Source organism: Pantherophis guttatus, chromosome 1 (genome assembly GCF_059756535.1).
Source record: "Pantherophis guttatus breed Tessera chromosome 1, ASM5975653v1, whole genome shotgun sequence".
Classification (NCBI taxonomy): Eukaryota; Metazoa; Chordata; class Lepidosauria; order Squamata; family Colubridae; genus Pantherophis; species Pantherophis guttatus.
Window position 1 is genome coordinate 109,016,101 of NC_142063.1, and position 21,558 is coordinate 109,037,658.

Genomic DNA, 21,558 nt, shown 5'->3' on the forward strand with positions numbered 1-21,558 from the left:
AATTATGCTGACATCAGACAGCCCATGAGAGCAAATTTACAGCTAGCGAAAGTTGCCATTGACCATCCCCCAAAAGGGGGAAAAAAATCACAGAAAGTAGAATCTATATTTCTAACCAGAAGTTGAAAATTGAGTCAGAGTTACTCTAAATAAATCACTGAAATAGTGCATTACTTTTCTGAAAATATGTTTTAGCAAATACAAAAGAATAACATTTATTGTATCAAGGCCCCAGCAAAGTTTCTAAAATATTAATTTTCCTGTAAGCATTCAATTCAGTATGTTTTTTTATCTAAAGGCTACCTTTATATAGATCAATTTCTAGATTACTTGCAGCTCTAATGTATGAAAATCTTAAGTTACCTCCTTTCAAATAAACATACATTATATTAGAGCGTATGATCATAAATTACACATACACTGAAAATTTATTTTATTTATTTTATTTATTTATTTATTTTATTAAATTTCTATACCACCCTTCTCCCGAAGGACTCAGGGCGGTGAACAGCCACAAGATAAAACACATAAATACAAAAAATTTAAAATAAATTAAAAACGAATTAAATAATTTGGCTGAATTTAAAATACCCCATAATTTAAAACAAATTAAAATTTACATTTAAAAAGGGGAGAAGATTTAGGCCAGGCCAGCTTGATGAAATAAAAAAGTCTTAAGCGCGCGACAGAAGGTGCGCAGATCCGGGATCCTCCGTATCTCCGGGGGGAGCTCGTTCCAGATCGTAGGTGCCCCCACAGAGAAGGCTCTCCCATTAGGGGCCGCCAGTCGACATTGTTTCGCCGACGGCACCCGGAGGAGTCCCTCTCTATGGGAGCGTACTGGCCAGTGGGAGGCTATTGGTGGTAGCAGGCGGTCCCGTAGATAACCAGGTCCTAAGCCATGGAGCGCTTTAAAGGTGATAACCAGAATCTTGAAGCGCACTCGGAAGACCACCGGGAGCCAGTGCAGCTCGTGCAGGAGAGGTGTTACATGGGAACTCCACGTTGCTCCCATAACCACCCGCACGGCCGCACTCTGCACCAGTTGGAGCCTCCGAGTGCACCTCAAGGGGAGCCCCATGTAGAGAGCGTTACAATAGTCCAGACGAGAGGTGACAAGGGCATGAGTGACTGTGGGTAGAGAGTCCCAATCTAGAAAGGGACGCAACTGGCGGATCAGGCGAACCTGATGAAAAATCCTCCCGGTCACGGCCATCAAGTGCTCTTCTAAAGACAGCCGTGAATCCAGGAGGACGCCCAAGTTGTGAGCCCTTTCCGTGGTGGCCAATGATTCGCCCCCAATAGTCAGCGATGGCGCCAGCTGACTATATCAGGACGTCGGAAACCACAGCCACTCAGTCTTGGATGGGTTGAGCCTCAGCCTGTTTCTCCCCATCCAGATTGAAGACATTTGCTCTTTTTATATTCATTGTTGTTAGCTCTGAGAACAGGTTTCACTTGTCAGTGTGAAGAGAATAGGAATTAATTAATTACACTTGAAAAAATGGCTTAGATGGGATGAGCACTCATAAAAATCAAATTAATCAATAAATATGATAGCAATAGCGCTTAGACTTATATACCACTTCATAGAGCTTTACAACCCTGCCTAAATGGTTTAGAGAGTCAGCATATTGCCTCCAATAATCTGGATCCTCATTTTACTGACTTCAGAAGGATGGAAGGCTGAGTCAACCTTGAGCCAGTCAGAATTGAACTCTATGTGCTTTAAAATGGAGGTGAGAGGGAAACAAAGCAATTTGAAATGATTAGAAGTAAGCCAGTAACACTCTCTATCCAACCTCCTGCACAGAGTTCTCCAAAATTAATCTCTAAAAATTAATCTAGACGACTTGGCCTCCATCCTCAATGATAAGAAAATTAAGAGTGCCTTAGTGCTCTTGCTAATATTGTAGGATTTATTGGTTTAATTGTTTTACACTGTCATTTTCATTTTAAAGATTTAGCAGAAAGAGTTCTTTGGAGGAAAAATATCTCAGGATGCAATGTATTTTTAAACAAGAAAACAGGGAATTAACTACATTTAATATGGCTAACAAGAGAAATTAAAAACATCCACAATACTTTCAATATCAGATTTTTCTACTTTCTAGAGCTTCTTTAATATGAAACATAAAATTTGAAATTTAGTGTATCAAATGAATCTTTGCATGAATCAACAATTTTTAAGCAGTCATCTTTTAAACACTAATATAAAGGGATTATAGCAGTATCTATAATGATTTGACTTTACTGTAAGCCAATCATGTAGGACTGAAGGATATGCTATATGTTCATCACTTTTTCCATTCTATACATACCATCATAATTTGGCCATCCATAATTCATGACCTCTGAAATTTGAACTAAGGATTTATAGTCAAAAGGACAGTTATTAGTTTCCAATCACTTCATAGTCTACAATAAATAAGAGCTTGAAGATAGCATACAAATCCTTTTTTATAATAATATTTTTAAAATGTCTATTAGTAGTACTGTTTTTATTTCTACAAATTTCCAAGAAAGCAAAAAAATCAATTTAATTATATATCTGAAAACAATAAGAAATTAAAATACACTGCTACATGTATTTTGCCCAACCAACATAAAATCACATAAAACGAACATCAAACCCACTTATGGCTACCATAAACATATTAAATATTCAAGGTTCCTGAAGAAATGGAGACTATTACTTTGAGATCCACTATAAGAAGAAAATCATAATAATCTCTTTTAGTGACTAAGTATATTAAGAGGGTATTCTTAACTAATCAGAGACAATAGTAATTTTTTAAAGAAAGAAAATATCAAGTCATCTATTGTCCTGCTAACTAGTTCTAGAGTTTCATTCAAACATGTATTTTATTCTGATAATAAAATGAGAAAATGAGTTTGTTTATGAATGTGTGTAACTGTAGATCAATGAGACAGATTCATTTAATCAAAGAACCATGAGACAATCAATGCAGATAAACTTTAAACTCCTGGAAATCTCAATTAAATTCACTAGAATTCCTATATTTGAGCATAAATCACCTGTGATAGAATGATTAATAATTGCATTTCTCCACTTTATCAGCAAATCTCTGAATAGACTGCATACAATATTTACCTGGTACAACTGAAGAAATGAGTTTTACACATTTATTTTTATATTAAACCTGAAATCCTAAAAATCCAAATGTATGGAATATTTTTTTATGCTATCATCTTAACAGGTTATTAGAACTAGCAATATTTAGCAAATTCAACTCATCAGCTTTCTAATTATTCAATTCTGCCATCTCTTATACCAACTGAAAGACAGAGCAAGTGGACCATTAGTTCAACGACTGACATAAGTCTATCTCAACAATCCTAATTGTTCTGTTTCTCTGCAATGTTCTAAAGAATAGCTTCACAATATTAAGTACAAAAAGAAAAAAAGGTAGATTTGGTGGTTTGGTGGTTTGGTAGTCAGGAATTTTCCATGGGAAAAAATATTTAAAAAGCACTAAAGAGAGCAAAAAACCCCCACAAAACCACAGGTTATATAAGAGCAGATTTAGTAGTAAATAAACTATAATAGAATCAGAAATGAGCCCAACAAAATTGGCCTGATTTTTACCATACAGAACCTCTAATCAATCCTTTCATGCTTTGGTATTCCATATACAACTATCATATAGAGAATAATTTCATCTTTCATATACATATTTGCTGGGTCTCTTGCGCTGGATACCACATGCCTCATAGACATTTTTCCTGGTATAAAGCCAAGAAACTTCTAAAACAAGGGAAGTCTGTATGTGCTAAAGGGAATAACTGTTCAACAGAGGGTAGTACTGTGATTTCATACACACACAATACACACACTTCACTATATTCAGGTATTTACTTTGAATTAACATGTAATATTAATGGTTCTAAAAGACCTAGAAGGAAGATTTTCAGTGATTCCATTCAAGAGTAAAAGCCTTCCTTTCTGCTCTTATTTCTAGCAGTGAGCCAGTGTTTTGTATCTTAATCTTCCTCTCTTTTTACAAAATCATCAACTGTGACAAATAATTACTAATTACTACTGAAACAGTAGTGCTACTGGAGCAAGGAAAAATTCATAACTCTGACTCTTGTTTCTTATGGATAAATTCAAAGAAAAAAATATGATTATTAATTCAACTGAAGCACACCATTGCCCTCCCATTGTAATGAACTGTATTGGATTGGATCACAATTTACATATTTCAGACAATAAAATAATGTAAACCATCTGATCTCGTTAGCAGCACAATATATCAAAGACACATGGTTTAAAGAACCTATCAATTCAATGGGGTCTTATATTGTATTACATCATATTTTAGTTTAGTGTGGTCCAACCATTGTGAAAAGTAAGCATAGTTTAGTATAATTAATGCAACAGGCCACTATGTGGTTTTTTTTTTTCAAAACATTGGTAAAATAAATGGCTTAATGGAAAATGTTAATCTATACTTTATTTAAGCTATCTCCCTTAACACATAATAGACATTAGCCAATGTATACTTCCTATACCTTGGAATTTAGAAATAGTCAAATTTTCACACTACTAAATTGGGACAATTATAAATTCTTAAATTGCTTTTAGTAATAGATGTAAAACAGCTTCTTTTTACAGCTAATGCTTATACTAAAAGTTGAACTTATACAGATTCTACTTGCTGAAAAGAGCTTTAAGCAATTTGTTTCTTAACATCAGAACATAAAAAGGCAAATAATCTCCATTTGAATTTGAGTTTAGCTTCACTCGGGAAGTATTTTCATGTTGCTCAAACAGAACTAGCAAGCACTTTTGGGTGTTTAATTTAGGACTTCATTGGTGTCTTATAGAATATTACCAATCTTCTCATATTCATTCACTTAATTGTTTCTTGTTCTTGTAACACAAGCTGTTAAATGAGTTAAGAATAAAGAAAACAAAACAAATATGTCCAGGAGTACCCATTTAGGAATTTACAGTTGCCATGAAAAATTATCTCCCCATCTAATTTAGTACCTACACAATAGGATGGACAGTATGATGATAAACAGTGGCAAATCAGAAAGCTATATCATACCAATAGTAGAAACTAAAACTTTTATCTTTACTAAAAAATTGTTTGCTGAGGAAGAGCCAGACTGGACTTATATGAGAAAGGACTCAAGAGAAGGCCAGACTGGACTTAAATGAGAAAGGACATGAGCTTGATGCAGTTACAGATCACAAATTCCTAGGCTAACCTCTCTGTTGTTTTTCTCCATCATCCTGAACTATTTTTTGGCATTTGCTTCATTGCAGGCCTTGGGGGTTTTATTAAAAAAACGAAGTAGAATACTCTAGCCAGAGTCTGCCTACAACTGCAATGCACTGCAGACAGAATCGTTTTAGATTTGAAATGATTTTACAATTGTGCTGGCCATTGGAAAATGTATTTATCAGGAGCTCTCCTAAAATTAATAGATATGCAACTGTAAAGCTGCAATAATAATATATGTTTTTGCTTTCCCAAAATGTGAGAAAACAGTGTTCCAGTAATGCAACAGAAACAAGATTAATTTGGTCTAATTACAGAGCAAGAAACTTGCATAACATCTTTGGAAGATCTTAAAGGTTGGTTTAAGTCCTGAAATGTAAAGAAACAAATCTTGTGGGGGGGTCACACAAAATCATGTTTCATGCATGTAAAACTGCAAAGAGGTTATAATTTCAACATCACTATTAATTTCATTCGACACAGTAATAAAGTCAGTGTGAAAGTATTCTTAAGTAGTGTCTCCTATTTTACAAAAACAATTTTTAAAAAGGCAAAACAGTTAAAGCCAGAAGTAAAAAGTAAAGGTGAGGAGGGGTTATAATAAAGAAAACTTTCACCAATAATATAAATTCAATAATACAATACCTACTAATAAAATAACTTCTGGTATTGAGAGATGGCTAGCTTTCACTAGCAGGTACGATTCAGAAAGGAATTTCACTGCTTCTATTTCACATGCTTTGCTTCCTAGCATTGCAATCCTTTATTGTGAATAATAATTTTTACTTGTGTGCCCCCATTTACTCATAAAAGTAACCTAGTAAATGATGTCCCGTCACAAATACTTGATTTTGAAGCTTCAAAGCAAAATCAAGACTATACTCTTCTTTGCATATACAGAATTTAGCAGCTTGACTAAAAAGAGAAAAATCCAGTGGTCTAGTTGGAATGTTATTACATCATGTCTGTTTTCTTGCTTATAAAAATTCAAACTTAGTGATATTAAGAATCACTGCAGTCTCAACTGCCACACATTACATCTTTCTATAAAATATGAATAGCTAGTTTAACAATTCCAGGATTACTTTACATATGAAGTTATCATTTTTCCTTATATCCTGACTATTGTATATGCAAAAATTTTAGTATGAAATAGACTGTACAGAAAAAGTATTCAAGCCATTTCTACAAAGTAACAGTTATATTATAATAATTAGCCTATAATAAGTAGCCCAAAGTCATTCAATGAGTTGCTATGACTAAGGGCGCCAGAGCTCCTGAGTCCTAGTCAATACATTGATCATTACATTACACTACACTGTTGCTGTTAGTTGCGAAGTTGTGTCCAACTCATCGCGACCCCATGGACAACGTTCCTCCTTCTTGTCCTCTACCATCCTCTGGAGTCCATTTAAACTCACGCCTACTGCTTCAGTGACTCCATCCAGCCACCTCATTCTCTGTCATCTCCTTCATCTTTTGCCCTCAATATTTCCCAGCATTAGGCTCTTCTCCAGTGAGTCCTTCCTTCTCATTAAGTGGCCAAAATATTTGAGTTTCATCTTCAGGATCTGACCTTCTAAAGAGCAGTCACAGTTGATCTCCTCTAGAACTGATCGCCTTGTAGGCAGGAGCCTTCTCCAGCACCATAGTTCAAAGGCCTCAATTCTTTGGCGCTCAGCCTTTCTTATGGTCCAACTTATGGTCCAACTTTCACAGCCATACATTGCAATTGGGAAAACCATAGCCTTGACTATACGCACTTTTGTTGGCAGGGTGATGCCTCTGCTTTTTAGTATGCTGTCTCGATTTGCCATAGCTTTCCTCCCCAAGATCAAGCATCTTTTAATTTCTTGGCTGCAGTCCCCATCTGCGGTGATCTTGGAGCCCAGGAAAATAAAATCTGTCACTACCACTATTTCTTCCCCATCTATTTGCCAGGAATTGAGAGGGCTGGATGCCATGATCTTAGTTTTCTTAATGTTGAGTTTCAAGCCAACTTTTGCACTCTCCTTCTTCACCCACATCAAGAGGCTCTTTAGTTCCTCTTCGCTTTCTGCCATTAGAGTGCTATCATCTGCATATCTGAGGTTGTTCATATTTCTCCTGGCAATCTTAACTCCAACTTTTGATTCATCTAGCCTTTCTCATGATGTGCTCTGCATGTAAGTTAAATAGGCAGGGCGACAGTATACACTACACTACACACACCTATAATATAATATAAAATTATGCAAAAGGCTCTTGATCTAAAGATCATCTCAAAAATATGTAAATTTGATAAAATGTAGCTAATAAGATTTATCCTACACCTTCAAAAAAATTTAACCTGAATCAACATTTCTTAATTGTAGAGGAGATAACTTAATGAAGGAATGCATGGATGGTTAATATGACTTAGACCTGAAAGAGAGGAGGACATGAAAAACCTGAGGTGACTTCACTTTCTTTGGTTAAGAAGGGGAAGGAAATAAACTCTGTCAGACTTTCAAGGTTACAGTATGTTATTGTATCCTACAACAATAAACTATAATTCCAGTGGTCCTTATCTGATTTCTAATCCAATGTGATACTAATGGATGAGAAAACCAAGAAGCCATTGAAAAGATGTCCAACATTCCCTAAATACTATTTAATGTATTATAGTATTTCATTCACACAACTCTTAGATCAGAAATTCATCATTGCTTATTAAATTTCCATGATGTGGGAACACATAAATTGAACCAAAAACACAATAAAAAGAATGTGACTTAGTCTCAATATACAGAAGTTTGCCTACATTTGCACGTTTTTAGTTTTGAGTCAATTTAGCCCATCCTGCTCTATACAATTGAAATTGTTTTAGAACACAGTATAAATTGCTCTGTATTAAAAAAAATAGGATTGTTTTTGCTTATCTTTTCTATACTGCTGCTACTACAAAAGAAAAGTAATTGCATCATGCAAGTTCAGTTACATAGCAAGTTCAAATAATCACTTGTAATTCAACCAAACTCAAAGCCTACTATTAGTCAGAGGAAGAACTAAAAAACCCATAAGCATGAGAATAGACAATGAGCTGTTTTAAAGTTTCCACTGTGTATGTGTTCATACTGACCATTTTTGTTTGTTTTTTTGGCACAGAGACAAACACCTGGACCAAGCCCATCTAATAATTGCAAGAGGTTTAGATTACTTAATGCTAATCATGGTCTCTGTAAAAAGATGACAAACAGCAGTGTTCACGTGCCTGTGAGGTGGCTCTGTGAACTTTGTCAGGATCCTGGGTGTTGCTATTAAATTATTTCCTGGGTCGCTGGAAGGAACATAAATCATTCCTTTTCTTCCCTTCCCTTTATAGTCGGAAAAAGCCTGTTACTCTCAAGATCATGTTTTCTTTCAAGAATCAACATCAGCACCTTGTGATGCTCGTTGATTTCCCCTACACAAATCCCAGTACTTCCCATCTCCAAGAAGAAGAGCTCTCTCTTCTAAAGATCTCACATTGCACAAACTTAACTATTGTACTCATAAAAGTTCCTCCAGTTGAGCTTCATGAAGAGATCAGAAATGCAACTCTCCTCGGCATCCTCTCTTTCTGTCTCTCAGTCTCTCTCTCCCTCTCAGTCTTTCTCTTTCTCTTTCTTTCTGTCTGTCTCCCTCTCTCTCTCTCTCATACATCCGGTGTCCCCAGGCTTGGCATGAATATTTATCTCCATCGGGTTACCTACCATTCCTACTTATTTCCTTTCTCCACTTTCCCGTCTTCCCAGCCCAAACCAAAGGGGACCTGCCCAGAATCCCACAAAGGCTTCCAGAGTAGCTCCCCGTGGCACACACAATGGCAAAGCACACCGCCCCCCTTCCCCGACCCAACTGCCACCCACAGCAAACGAATTCCATCCTCCAGCCACTGAACACAACACACGGACACACACACACACACACACACACACACCCCTCCTGCCCTCTCCTAGACAGACACGGTCCCCAATTCCGCCTACATCAGGCTCGCAGCCACATACGCCCTTTTCACCGTAACACAAGAGCCTTCCAACTCTTCCCAGCGCCTCAGAGCAGCCCGCCCGCCCGCCCGCCGGTCCCCCCCACCACCCTCAGCCGATTCCCTCAACCCGCCCGGCCCCGCTCCCTCCTTTCCACACGCGCCACCCAAGAAACGGGCCATCCCGTCTGGGCTTCTCCCTCGCGCTCTCCCTCCGCGTGCTTGTGTGCGCGCGCGCGGCCAGGCACTTCCATCCCGGCGGGGACCGCAGCTGCGAGGCTGCCCCTCTCGACCCTCCTCCGGCACAGCTTCCTCCCGAGCCCCCTGCGGAGCGCCACAAACGCTTCTCCCCCGAGCCTCTCAGACAGGGAAGGAGGCTACCTCTGCCTTTTTCCCGGGCGGCCGCCACCACCGCCGCCGCCGCACCGACCCTCCACCGGCGCCGGCTCTCCCCCTCCTCAGGCTCACCTCAGACCGAGAGAGGGGTCCGCGCTGCTCCGTCTGCCGTGCCTTCCTCCTCCTCCTCCTCCTCTTCGCCGCTCTTCCATCCTCCGCCGCCGCCGAGGTCGCCAGAAGAAGAGTAATGAACGGCGCCAACCGCCGCCGCCGCCGCCGCCTCGCCCAATGCAAAGCGAGCCCCGATCAGGAGCAACCCGCTGCTGTCCGCGGCGCTTCGAGTTTCTCCTCCCGGAGGCGCGCTTGGCAAGACCGCGCCACGCATGCGCTGTTGAAGGGTCATGGGAAGTGTAGTTTCCCCCTATCCCGCTTTCTGGCGAGGCTGCGTTCCCAGCCCTTTTTCTTCCCTCCTTTGCTCGCTTTATAGTTGAGGAAGCGAAATTTGGGACAACCATTCACTGAACTCGGGAACAGGTCGAGGAGACAGCATCAGCCATGATTTGGATAAGTTCTTCAGTATTGCTATATAGGGCCAGACAAAAAGAGCCGAAACAAGGAAGGGGAATTAGCTCAAATGGTAGAGCGCTCGCTTAGCATGCGAGAGGTAGCGGGATCGATGCCCGCATTCTCCAATATTTTTTCCCCCCTATTTTTTTATCAACGTTACAATTAATGTTAAACTAAATTCTGTTAAACGATCCAATATTTTAAACGATCCTAAATTTCACAAGTCACATTCATTTACTGGAAAGAAATCTTCATGAAAAATATGTGGTACTCCTCATGCCTGTGGGTTTAGAGAACTGGTATTCCGATTTGTCTTTCCTTCACAATAAAATACAAGTTGTTGTAACTTTTTCTTATTACTTTACTCCCGTCATGTGCATTAATTATTACTTCACTAGATGGGATCTTCTACATTTACATACAAAAATGTTCTGTTTAATAAACCAATAAGCAAGTATTACATTCAGGTTGATTGCAAAGAACACGTAAAGCGAAAATGAAAAAAAAATATTGTATAAGAAGACAAAAATAATAGTTTCCTCTTTAATATTTTAACTAATCAGTTTTAACTAAAATTAACTAATTTATAATAAAATTATAAATTAGCTGTTTCTTAACAGCAAGGATGTAATCATCTGACAAACTACTATTATTGGGTCTAGATAATAAGATCAATTAAATATTAAGTTAGAGAAATATGCGTTGCATTCAAGAATGAAAATGTAATATTTTCTTCAACTGCCAATAGCTCTAAGCCCAACGTTCCTTTTTTATTTCCTAAAATAATTATTCCTCCTTAAACAGAGGTTGGTTATGATTTCTCAAGCCCCTCAGATGTGCATAGGCTGCCCCCTAGCGGGTAGCATAAAATCGTTTTAGGAAAGATGGAGGGTGAGGGCTGCACACGTACAAAACAAAACCGCTTCACCACCTTGGTTTGTAGGACGTGCTGCAGTCAGACCTTGTGGAAATCAATGAGGCCACGTAACGCAAACAGGTAGACAAACCTCTCTTGTAATAAAACACCAGGGTTTCACTCTGCTGCATTGTTCAAGCAAATGTCGGATCTCTAATGGCGCACAATAATGCCAGATAATTCTTTTTGGAGTAGTGAATCAAAGAGGTTTATCCATGCAAAGAAGACCCTGAGGACACAGATAAACCTCCAAGTGCTTCAACGACCCTCTAAAAAGAATGCAAATGACCAGCTGTCTGCAAGGAATATAAATCTTTCCATTCCCCACCATCCTGTCAGAGCTGAAGAAGCTTCTTGGATGAGGAGCGAAATGTCCTCAAAGAAAAAATAAGTCCAGTTGCCTCCAGAAAAAGCACCTTGGGACAACCATGACTTGGATGACTGAGAATCTCTATAGACTTTAATGCAAAAAAGACGTAATCGCAATCTTTCCTAGCACATTCACCCTGGAGTTATACCTCATGGATATGCAGACCCTAAAGCATGCACTAATATAGACGGGGAGAAGCCGAAGGTAGGGAGGATTTATAGTATTCTCAGAGGAATTTCTGATGTTCAGTGGACCAGTAGAAGTGGTAACATAACTATTCTCCCTCCCCCACCTCATTTTAATATTAAAATTAAGAAGCGGGGAGGATATCCAAAAGATATTCCCAAGGGCAGAATTGTTTTTAGTCTTAAATCTTTTGCATCACCAGAAAGCCTGAAATCCTCCCACCTCTCATGTAAATAATAGGCCTTGAAAGGAACCCATTCAAGTGATGTGATAAAACCAAGCTTTCTTATCAAGTTCTCGTAGTCTCATCTTTCCTTCCTTCCTTCTTTTCTTTCTTCCTCGCTCCCTTCTTCCCTCGCTCCCTTCCTGATCTTACATTGGCATATAGGTATTTTTTTACTATTTCCCCACTTATTTTCCATAATCAAGACTCATGATATTTGTTGATAAATGATCTTGGAATTAGGGTACGTCCCAATCAGAAAAGCAGCCTGAAACAAGTCATCATGTTAGTGAATTTATTCAGCCGATAATGTGGAAGGTCCAGTATTGTGTTCAATATGAATAAAGAAACACAATCCAAGACCCTTAGCAGTCTGCATCCTCTTAAAAACTTCGAGTGTACTTCCCAGGGATTTTAAAAAGTTATTAGCAAATTATAATATTTGACATAAAAGAAGAAAAATATTAGAAATAGGATTGGAGAGTATATATAAGAATTGCACTGAGATTTGAGATGAAATAAATCCAAATTAGCTTTTGTTCTGGCCCCACCCACTACATTTTTGATGCCTGTTACAAGGTGGTCATGTTTTTAGCATCTTTTGCCTGGAATTGGATGGATAGAACTCTGTCTTTGATTCTATATTGTATGCAATTTTAACTGCATAGGACATATGACAATTTGACTAGTCTACTATTTACATGATGGATCAATACAATGCATGTCAAAAAATTAAATGCTAAATTAATTTTTGACAAAATGGATAAAGAAAAATTCTTCCTCAGTATCAAACTCACAATATTTTATTTGTAAGTTGAGGGAAACTAGTCTGATTTTTTTTAAAAAGGTGAGATTCATCACTTTATTATTTAACTACAGGTCAAAGGAGAAGATATAATGCATGCTCACATGCTTAATATTTTCTGTGGCATTCAAATAATAATGATTTATTAAATTTAGCCCCAATTAGATGTACTCAAATGAAATTCTTATTGTAAAAAGAGCTGTGATATTTCATGATGTAATCAGATAGGACTGCCATCGGTCAACAAGCATCTCCATAAATATTGGCATATTAATATGTAAATTTGGTTAAATTATTTTTACATAATTTGCATGACTTCTGTCACTTGGCTCCAACATTTAACTCTACTTTTAGTTGGGTTTTTTAGAGCTTTCAGTTGTGTATATTACTTTTTTAAAACACAAAATCCTTTACCCTACCTTACATAGAAAAAATAAAAACACTTAAAATTGCCATCTAAAGGTAAGTAAAGAGCTCAAAACACCTGGACAAAAATGTATCAGATTAAAAATAGAACAAATAGCTACAGAACTGCAATATTTCATATGGATAATACCCTATGTACTATAGAAAAGTGCAAAACCAAACTTTAAAAAAAGTAATTTTCTATTCCTGCTTTGGTGTATATATTTCTTATTGCAGAAAAACCATCTAATTGAGTTGGATTGTTCAGCAAATAGCATGGAAGTCTATGCAAAAGAAGTGGATTTTCTTGTGTTTTGTTGTACAGTATCAATTTCCATTATATTATTCTATAATTTGAGAATTCTGGAACATGTTCACACTCGTACTTTGGTTCTAATCATTGCTGTGGAGTAGGAAAGGAGAGTGAAGAGGAAAAAAATCAGAGAGAAAGACTACTTGTCAAAATGAGGATGAATCTTTCTCTGGCACTGTTAGCTTCCTAGTGACACATACTAGTCCTGTCACATTAATAAACTTCTAACCAGCTCAGTAGTCCTGAACTTTCTTCTGCATATTGTTTTCCTGCTATGCCAGCAAGTTTAATAAACCTCAGTATAATAACATCCTGAGCCCTACACCTAATAAAATATGTGCCTGCTTCCCCATTCTGTTTTTCATTTTGGCTACCTCACAAAAATGTGTGATTTGAAAGTGTTTAGCTCAGCAGATTCTTTGACCCAGTTTAGCCCTATGGAATCTAATCTCAAATTATCTTCCCATAAACTGTAGACCAGAGCCAAACTTCACAGAGTCATAGACATAATCCACCTTCTTTGCTGTTCAACATTGCCATTATCCATCAGGCTTGTAACAATGCAGGTAAATATAGAATGTGTACATTGAAGATACACACTTGGTATAATTCCAGAAATTCCTTGGCCAAATGCCTACATTCTCAAACAATATGTATGTGTATGGTAATTCATATTTTTATTATGATCAATAGTTTGTATTTCTGTAGGGAAAAAAGCAATACTCCAGATAAAATACAAATATTCAGTGAAATACAAGGGAAATAATATGTATCCCTTCTCTTAAAGTCCCACTACATTTTCTGTTGTCTTTTTTTGCCTTCAGACCGAGGTACCAAGCTGCTATATTGGTGATGCAATGAGAGGCTGACTGGTACACTTCTGGTACAGCCATGCTGCTGTAGGCAAGTGCCTATACCACTATCTGTGGAAAAGCCCCCCAAAATCACTTTGATTTTTGATGTTCACAGTATTTCTGAAAGCTTTCAGAATTTCAAAATCATAGACCTGCTTGGTCTTTTAGGCTCCTAGTAGGCTTATAGTTATCCGAATCCTTTAAAAAACTTGCAATTAATTTAAAAGGTGCTTCTGATTAACTAGATAACTTTAAAATATTTGTTTTAATTCATTAAATATTAATGTGGATTTTAAAAAATACTATATGTCTCTGTGCCGGTTATGCCACCTTCTTATATTCAAACTTCCCTTTAATGATAATGGTCAGAAGAGGAATCCTCTATTTTACAGACAGTTGTGAGTACTAAAGGCCTAAATAAGACTTAAAACTGTTTTTATTCATCCACAAAAATAGTTTGTGTGTGTGTATTCACTTAAGTATATTCACTTCCAGGTGGACTTTATCTGTAGTTTTAATTACCTAATCCTAGAAAGAAGGGCCATCTGAAAGCCCTAAAATTAATTATTAATACAACCCTCCATTTTACTGAATTAACCTCCAATAATCCAAGATATTTACTGAATATCTATTCTTTAAAGTAAATCATGTTTTGAGCACTTTTGCAATAACAAAAGTCATACTAAGTTTTATTTGGAGTGAATTTTTGAAATTTGCACCTTAAGTGTCAGAAACCTCTGACTTGCTTACATTTTTAGTAGAATGCAACCTTTTATTTTATCAATTTTTGAAAAAAATTGAAAAGCCCTAGAACAAAGAATTCCAACCAGGTTGGTTTTTGGTGTTTATCTTATGTAAATATTTTGTGGAATAGAAGAAACATTCTGACAAGATTTCCTCAGCTGTTTGTATTTTGAAACCAAAGTACAGCCACCAGTCAAGAGACCACCCTCAGAAATGTTTAATGCATCCACAACTATTCAAAATACGCTCCCTAGTTCTGCAATAGCATTTTGCAATGTATTAATCATAATTTATTTATTTTATTTATTTATTTGTCAAGTATGTATAATATAATATAATATAATATAATATAATATAATATAATATAATATAATATAATATAATATAATATAATATAATATAATATAATAATATAATATAAATATATATATATATATATATATATATATAGAGAGAGAGAGAGAGAGAGAGAGAGAGAGAGAGAGGAGAGGCGATAGACATCACGATCTCCGGAACGTTTAAAAGTTTAAAATTTTTTATTTTAAAACTTGTGCAAAGCTTTCGTCGGCCCCTACCGACTTCGTCAGAGTATAAAATCCCCATTGAGGAGCTGCTTGCTTTTATGTGATGCTGATCAATTTAGTCATTGCGCGTGTAACAGGTCCACACCCTTGCCTTCCCCCTGTAATTATCTTTTTTTCTGCCTTAGTCATGCTGACCGATGACAATGCACTTTCCCCTGCCTCCTTCCCCATTGTGTGTTGCCTCTTTCTCTCCCTGGGGGGTAACGCAGTGTTATCAGGCATTGCTTTGAAGGTATTACTCCCGGCTCCCTCTCCCTCATTGTTATGCCTTTCCCTTTTAGGCACACACGTTGCCTCCTCTAAACCCATTTGTTTTACCCATGATCTTGTGATGGGTCTGCGTTGTTCTTCCTTACCCCCCCTATCTTCCTCATTCTGCTGTTTCCCTAACCTACTCTCTTGCCCTCTATCAGGGTTTATCACATCTTCATTGGGCCACTCTCCATGCCTAAAGGAGGAGATTTGTCCCCGATCTCCATTCAGTCTTAGTGATCAGTCCTCCTTAAGTCTTTCCTGGTGCCATAAAGCCTGGTATGCCGGTGGTATGTCAATATGTCTATTGAGGGAGTTGTTGTTAAGAGAACCAGCCTTCTTTCAAGAGGCGCCCTCCTTTTGTTTCGTCGTGGGCAACGACTTCGGTCTCTTGGAAGTTGAACTCGTGACCATGCTCCTCCATATACATCCAAATCTGGGAGCGCTGTTCCTTACGTCTGATTGCTAGTTTGTGCTCATGCACCCTCATTTTCAGTCGTTTTGATATTTCTCCTATGTAATGACCTGCGCAATTGCTGCAGTTAATATGATAGATTATTGAGGAAGTCTCCTCCTTCGGCAAAGCTTCTTTTGGGCGCATTACTCTCTTCCTCAGTGTTTGGTCAGGTCTGTGTGCCACTCTAACCCCATGTGGTGCAAGGATGCATGCCACAGTTTCGGACACCCCCTGTATGTATGGGAGCACCCTCCACGTTGTTGTTCCGCATGTGCCTTCCATGGGCTGCTGGGCCCTGGGTGTAATACATCGATGGATAAAATCCCTCGGATAACCATTGAGAGCGCAGACCCGGTAAAGATGCGCACGTTCTTTTGCTTTGGCTGCCCGTGTGCTGCAATGGGTATCTATCCTGCCAAATAATGTCCGAATGCAGCTAACTTTGTGCGCATTAGGGTGTGCACGCGCAATGACTAAATTGATCAGCATCACATAAAAGCAAGCAGCTCCTCAATGGGGATTTTATACTCTGACGAAGTCGGTAGGGGCCGACGAAAGCTTAGCACAAGTTTTAAAATAAAAAATTTTAAACTTTTAAACGTTCCGGAGATCGTGATGTCTATCGCCTCTTCTATAACTATACCTGGAACTCACATCTTTAGGACAATTCTTAATATATATATATATATGAATATGAAAACAAATATACACACACATACACACATATATACATATATATATACATACATACATACATACAAAAGTATAAGCATGAATTGAATACATAAAATGAATAAAATTAAAGAGAACATTAGGACAGGGACAGTAGGCATACTGGTGCTCTTATGCTAATAAGGCTAATCTTTGGATATGCTAGAATTGATTGCCACTCATTCAACTGAGATTGTTTTTGCTGTTGTAGAAATCAGACATGGATTATTTAATGACGAGAATATGTGTTTTTCTTTCGCTATGAACATGGCCTTAGCTGAATGTTAAAATCAAACATGCCACTGGCAAGTTTCAAATTATATTCAGTAACAGGGGTGTAATCTACTTACCTTCCCAACTGGTTCGGAAGTGCACCCGCCGCCTGCGTGTGTCACATGCACGCACGGATCCTCTGCGCATGTGCAAACCCTTCTGCACATGCGCAGATGGTAAAAAACAGGTTGCTTTCTGGTTAAAACTAGGAAGTAACGACGACCGGGTGGGTGGGCGGAGCCTCACGCCGCCATCACTACTGGTTCTCCGAACCACCAGCCGCAATCGCTACTGGTTGGCTGAATCGGTCCAAACCAGGAACATTTCACCCCTGCTCAGCAAGTTGCAAGTACAGTATTATGTTCTAATACTTTACAGTGATTATATGGGCCAGTTAATAGAACAGGCATGAAGTAAACTGTGCGTTTAGCTTCCATCTTTCTCCCAACTAGAAAACATTTCCATGTAGTCTTTAATATCTATTGTAGTGTTTCTCAATCTTAGCAACTTTTAAGACATGTAGCTTTCAACTCACCGAATTCCCTAGCCAGTATGCAGAGATAGATACAGATATGTTAGTATGAATATATAATAACCCTGGAATGAGAAAGAATGGTGATTTAACGAGATGATGGGAAGAAGTTTATTTCAGAATTAGCAGCCAGTAACAATATATCAGATTTAATAAATAAAGCTACCTTAACACTGTTGTCTTTGTAGCCTCTTAGTCTCCCCTTGTTAAATGTTTTGTTAAACTTTTCTTTCTATAAATCAATTATTTTGTTTTATACATAGCCTATATAGCGATTTTTGTTTCCTTTCTTGATCATTTATATTTCCTCCATTTTCTATAATATTTTAGTGAGGCTTCTTGCAGTATGTTATAAAATCAAAGCAAGAATGCTTTGCAAAAATCCATTCAGAACTCTTTCCTCTGTGTACAAATGTAATATAAATCTTAGGAGAGTAGATATGTCAAACAATTTATTAGTGATAAACATACAGTATATAGACATTTTAAGACAAAATGTTTTGGTTACTCTACTGGCTTTAGTGCTCTGAAACAGGATGGAACACTATGATAATTGCAAATGTTATAGCAAAATAAATATACAGTAACTAACTGTATCTGTTTCCTAGGTAAATATTATTCTTTACAGTGAAACATACTATGCCATTTTTAATTGGTGAGTGCACTGGTTATATTCACTGTTCAATCAAGCAGTTTGATCTGTATGAGCACAGACAAATCAGGTGAGCTGTTATCGAAATACAGTACTTCATACTTCAATTGATTTAACCGATGTTACTTCTGTTTAACAATATTTGTTATACTATAAACCGCTTTAACATGCAAGTGTACCTTTGACAAGCCAGTGCCACAAGATTTCCTGGCTTCCTGAAATTGTGAATGTGGTCTTTTAACTAGCAGTCTAAATTGGGTATGGCAAGCTGAACCACAGATGCAAACAAGCCAAGGTCTCTAGATAATTTTTAGCATAGTCGTAATAGCCGATCACATCTCATATTTCTTTAAAACCAATCAGACTTGTCATTGAAATGGGGAGGGGGCAATGGGTAGAATGGGATTCCCTAGCTGACTCCGTGGCAGATTCCCCCCAACCCATTTTAAACATCTGTCCTGCATAGGAGTGTTTGAGTGGCATTCGCAGTGGGGGTAAAGCTGCTTCAGAATTAAGGGTCTACATAGCATTCCATATCAGATTTAATGCATTTAGGGAGCTTTAGCACCGTCACCTTTCTAGTTCCCTTGGTTTCTCCCTTTCAATGCAATTATCATCACGCATTTGTGTCTTGATTAAATTCTGTATTCAAGTTCGGGAAACTCAATGCATTAAAAAAAAGAGTACATCATCTCCAAATTTCATCAGATCCTTTTCAATAAATACTCCTTAAATTAGTGGCCCCCGATGCATTCCAAGTTTCATGAGGTTTTCTTTTGCATTTGGCATCACCGAAGCATATTCCAAACACTGCCGGTTGCACGGAAACCAGACAGTAGGAAGTTGTCGTCTGACGTTTATTGCCAGCTTTCTTTTCCATGAAATCTGTGGGCGGTGAGTATGGCCTGGCAAATCAGTCTCTCAGGGTTCAGAAAATGTGGTCTGTCTGGAGATGTGATGACTGATTGACTGCAGAAAATGAGCCGCAGTGAACCGAGCCGGCCTTCTACAAAGAAAAGGGGGTATTGAAAGGGAAAAAAAGGAAGTGGAGGCTGCTTGGAGGAAATAATGATCGCCCTTTTTGGAAAGCTCCAGAGTTGCTTCGTTCTGCCTCGTGGAGCCCAGGCGTTTCCTCTTGTTAGCAGGTGCAGCCTTCATGCGTGGGGTTTTCCCAAGGGATGTAAGTGGGAGACGTTCTCTTGGCCCTGCCAGGCAAACAAATGAGGGCGCAGTTAATGTGGAGCCAGAAGGCAAAGGCAAGCGCCCACGTTCCACAGAACCAATGCATGGCCGGGCCTTGCTTGGCCTTGAATGTGACTGAGGACTCGCAAATGGGCCGTTTTGTGGCTCACTAGCCATACTGCTTTAGAGCAAAATCCAACCAAAACAGAACTCTTCCTTCGCCTGTTTCCTTCCTCGGATTTTTACATACTGCTCTTCCACGAAATATCCAGGGTGGTTTCCAAAAATCAGCTGTCCAAAGCTGAGGAAAAAAGATATATTGAATATTGTTCATTCCCAACTTCTTTGATTCTTGGAAGTAATTCTTGGAGATCATTTGAGGTACCTAAGCCTTCTTCAAATTTCCACAGTGGTGTGTTTCCCAGATTGAATTTCCAGCATAACCAACAGGGGCTGAGGCAGGGGTGAAATGTTACCGGTTCGGTCTGGTTCACCTGAACCAGTAATAAAAAATGCTACTGGTTCGCCGAACCAGTAGTAAAAAATGTTTTTAAAAAAGTTCCGACGATCAGCTGAGCAACCCACGATTGTCAGAACTTTTTTTTTTTTACTTTTTTAGCATTTTTTAACTACCGGTTCTCCAGAACCAGTAGTTAAAAATGCATGAAAAAGTTTTTTTAAAAAGTTCCGACGATCACGGATCACTCAGCTGATCATCGGAACTTTTTTTTTTACTTTTTAGTCATTTTTTTACTACCGGCTTGGGCGAATAGGTAGTAAAACATGCTTTAAAAAAGTAAAAAAAAAAAATTTCCGACGATTACAGCTGTGCCACACGATCATCGGAGCCTTTTTTTTTACTTTTTTAAAGCATTTTTTAAATACCTATTCACCCAAGCCAGTAGTAAAAAAATGCTTTTAAAAAAGTTTTTAAAAGGCTCCAATGATCACAGCTGTGGCGCGCGATCGCTGGAACCTTTTTTTTTTTACGGGGGTGGGGGGGATCCATTTTTGCTAGGCCAAAAATGGGGGGTGTAGGCAAAAAACAGAGAGAGAGAGAGAAAGAAAGAAGGGAGGAAGGGAGGGAGGGAAGGAAGGAAAAAGGAGAGGAAGGAAGGACTACAAACCTGGCAGTAGTAGTAGATTATCTTCAGAGGATAATCTAGGGCTGGAAGGGACCTGGAGGTCATGTAGTCCAACCCTGCTCCAGCAGGACATTGTTAGTGAGTTTCTGTCTTTTGATCCCCTAGTCACATTGTTACATAGCCACATCCACCCAGTCACATGACCCTCACCAAGCCACACCCACCAAGCCACGCCTACAGAACCGGTAGGAAAGAAATTTAGATTTCACTACTGGGCTATAAATTCCCCTTTCAGCATCCTTCTCCATGTTTACCTTTGTTCATAGTTCTTACCACTACAAGAAATTCCAATTTCTTCCTGTTTACACTCAAGTGGCTTCTACTTATTACCCTCCTAGGCCAGCTGGTTTAGGTTTCCAAAGACTTTGGTAGGACCACCATTTTCCCAAAATGAGTTGAGTTTTGGTTTTGCTTGTTTCAACTCATAACTTGTGCAATGCACATTCCCAACCACTGAAGTTAAAACACAAAAGATACTGGTTACCAGAAGTGGAAGGTACAGAATTTCATAATCATTTCCAGTGCATATGCTAGAGCTGAACAATGGTTCTTAAATGTGCTCAGGTTACTGGAAGTAGAAGAACGCAACATGCAGGCTCTAGGGAAAAACAATTAAGACAGGAGATAGGATCAATTATTAGTCACAAACCTGTTCAACGACTGGGTATTTTAAAAAAAAGTATGCATTTCAGAAACTGAATACAAGTAGTCCTTGACTTGACTTACAGCCATTTGTTTAATGACTGTTCGAAGTTACAACGGCACTGCAAAAAATGACTTACAACCAACGGCCAGAACATACCCATGATCA

At 38.3% G+C, this 21,558-nt stretch overlaps 1 protein-coding gene, 1 long non-coding RNA gene and 1 other non-coding gene across 3 annotated transcripts in view; 1 reads left to right on the plus strand and 2 right to left on the minus strand.

Annotated features, from left to right (window-relative positions):
* The window catches only part of LOC117665175 (uncharacterized), a 95,641-nt gene extending 85,477 nt beyond the window's left edge, over positions 1–10,164 (minus strand). Inside the window, exon 1 of the mRNA XM_034416777.3 lies at positions 9,709–10,164. The gene's annotated coding sequence lies outside the window, so the exon portion shown is untranslated. The remainder of the gene's footprint in view (positions 1–9,708) is intronic.
* Positions 10,165–10,195: 31 nt separating this feature from the next.
* Positions 10,196–10,268, plus strand: TRNAA-AGC (transfer RNA alanine (anticodon AGC)). Its single transcript has one exon. It is a non-coding gene; the product is annotated as a tRNA-Ala (tRNA).
* Positions 10,269–18,209: 7,941 nt separating this feature from the next.
* Positions 18,210–20,902, minus strand: LOC132710624 (uncharacterized). Its single transcript, XR_009621306.2, has 2 exons — positions 20,730–20,902; positions 18,210–19,625 (listed from the first exon to the last, which is right to left on the minus strand). It is a non-coding gene; the product is annotated as an uncharacterized LOC132710624 (long non-coding RNA).
* Between the last annotated feature and the right edge of the window lie 656 nt (positions 20,903–21,558).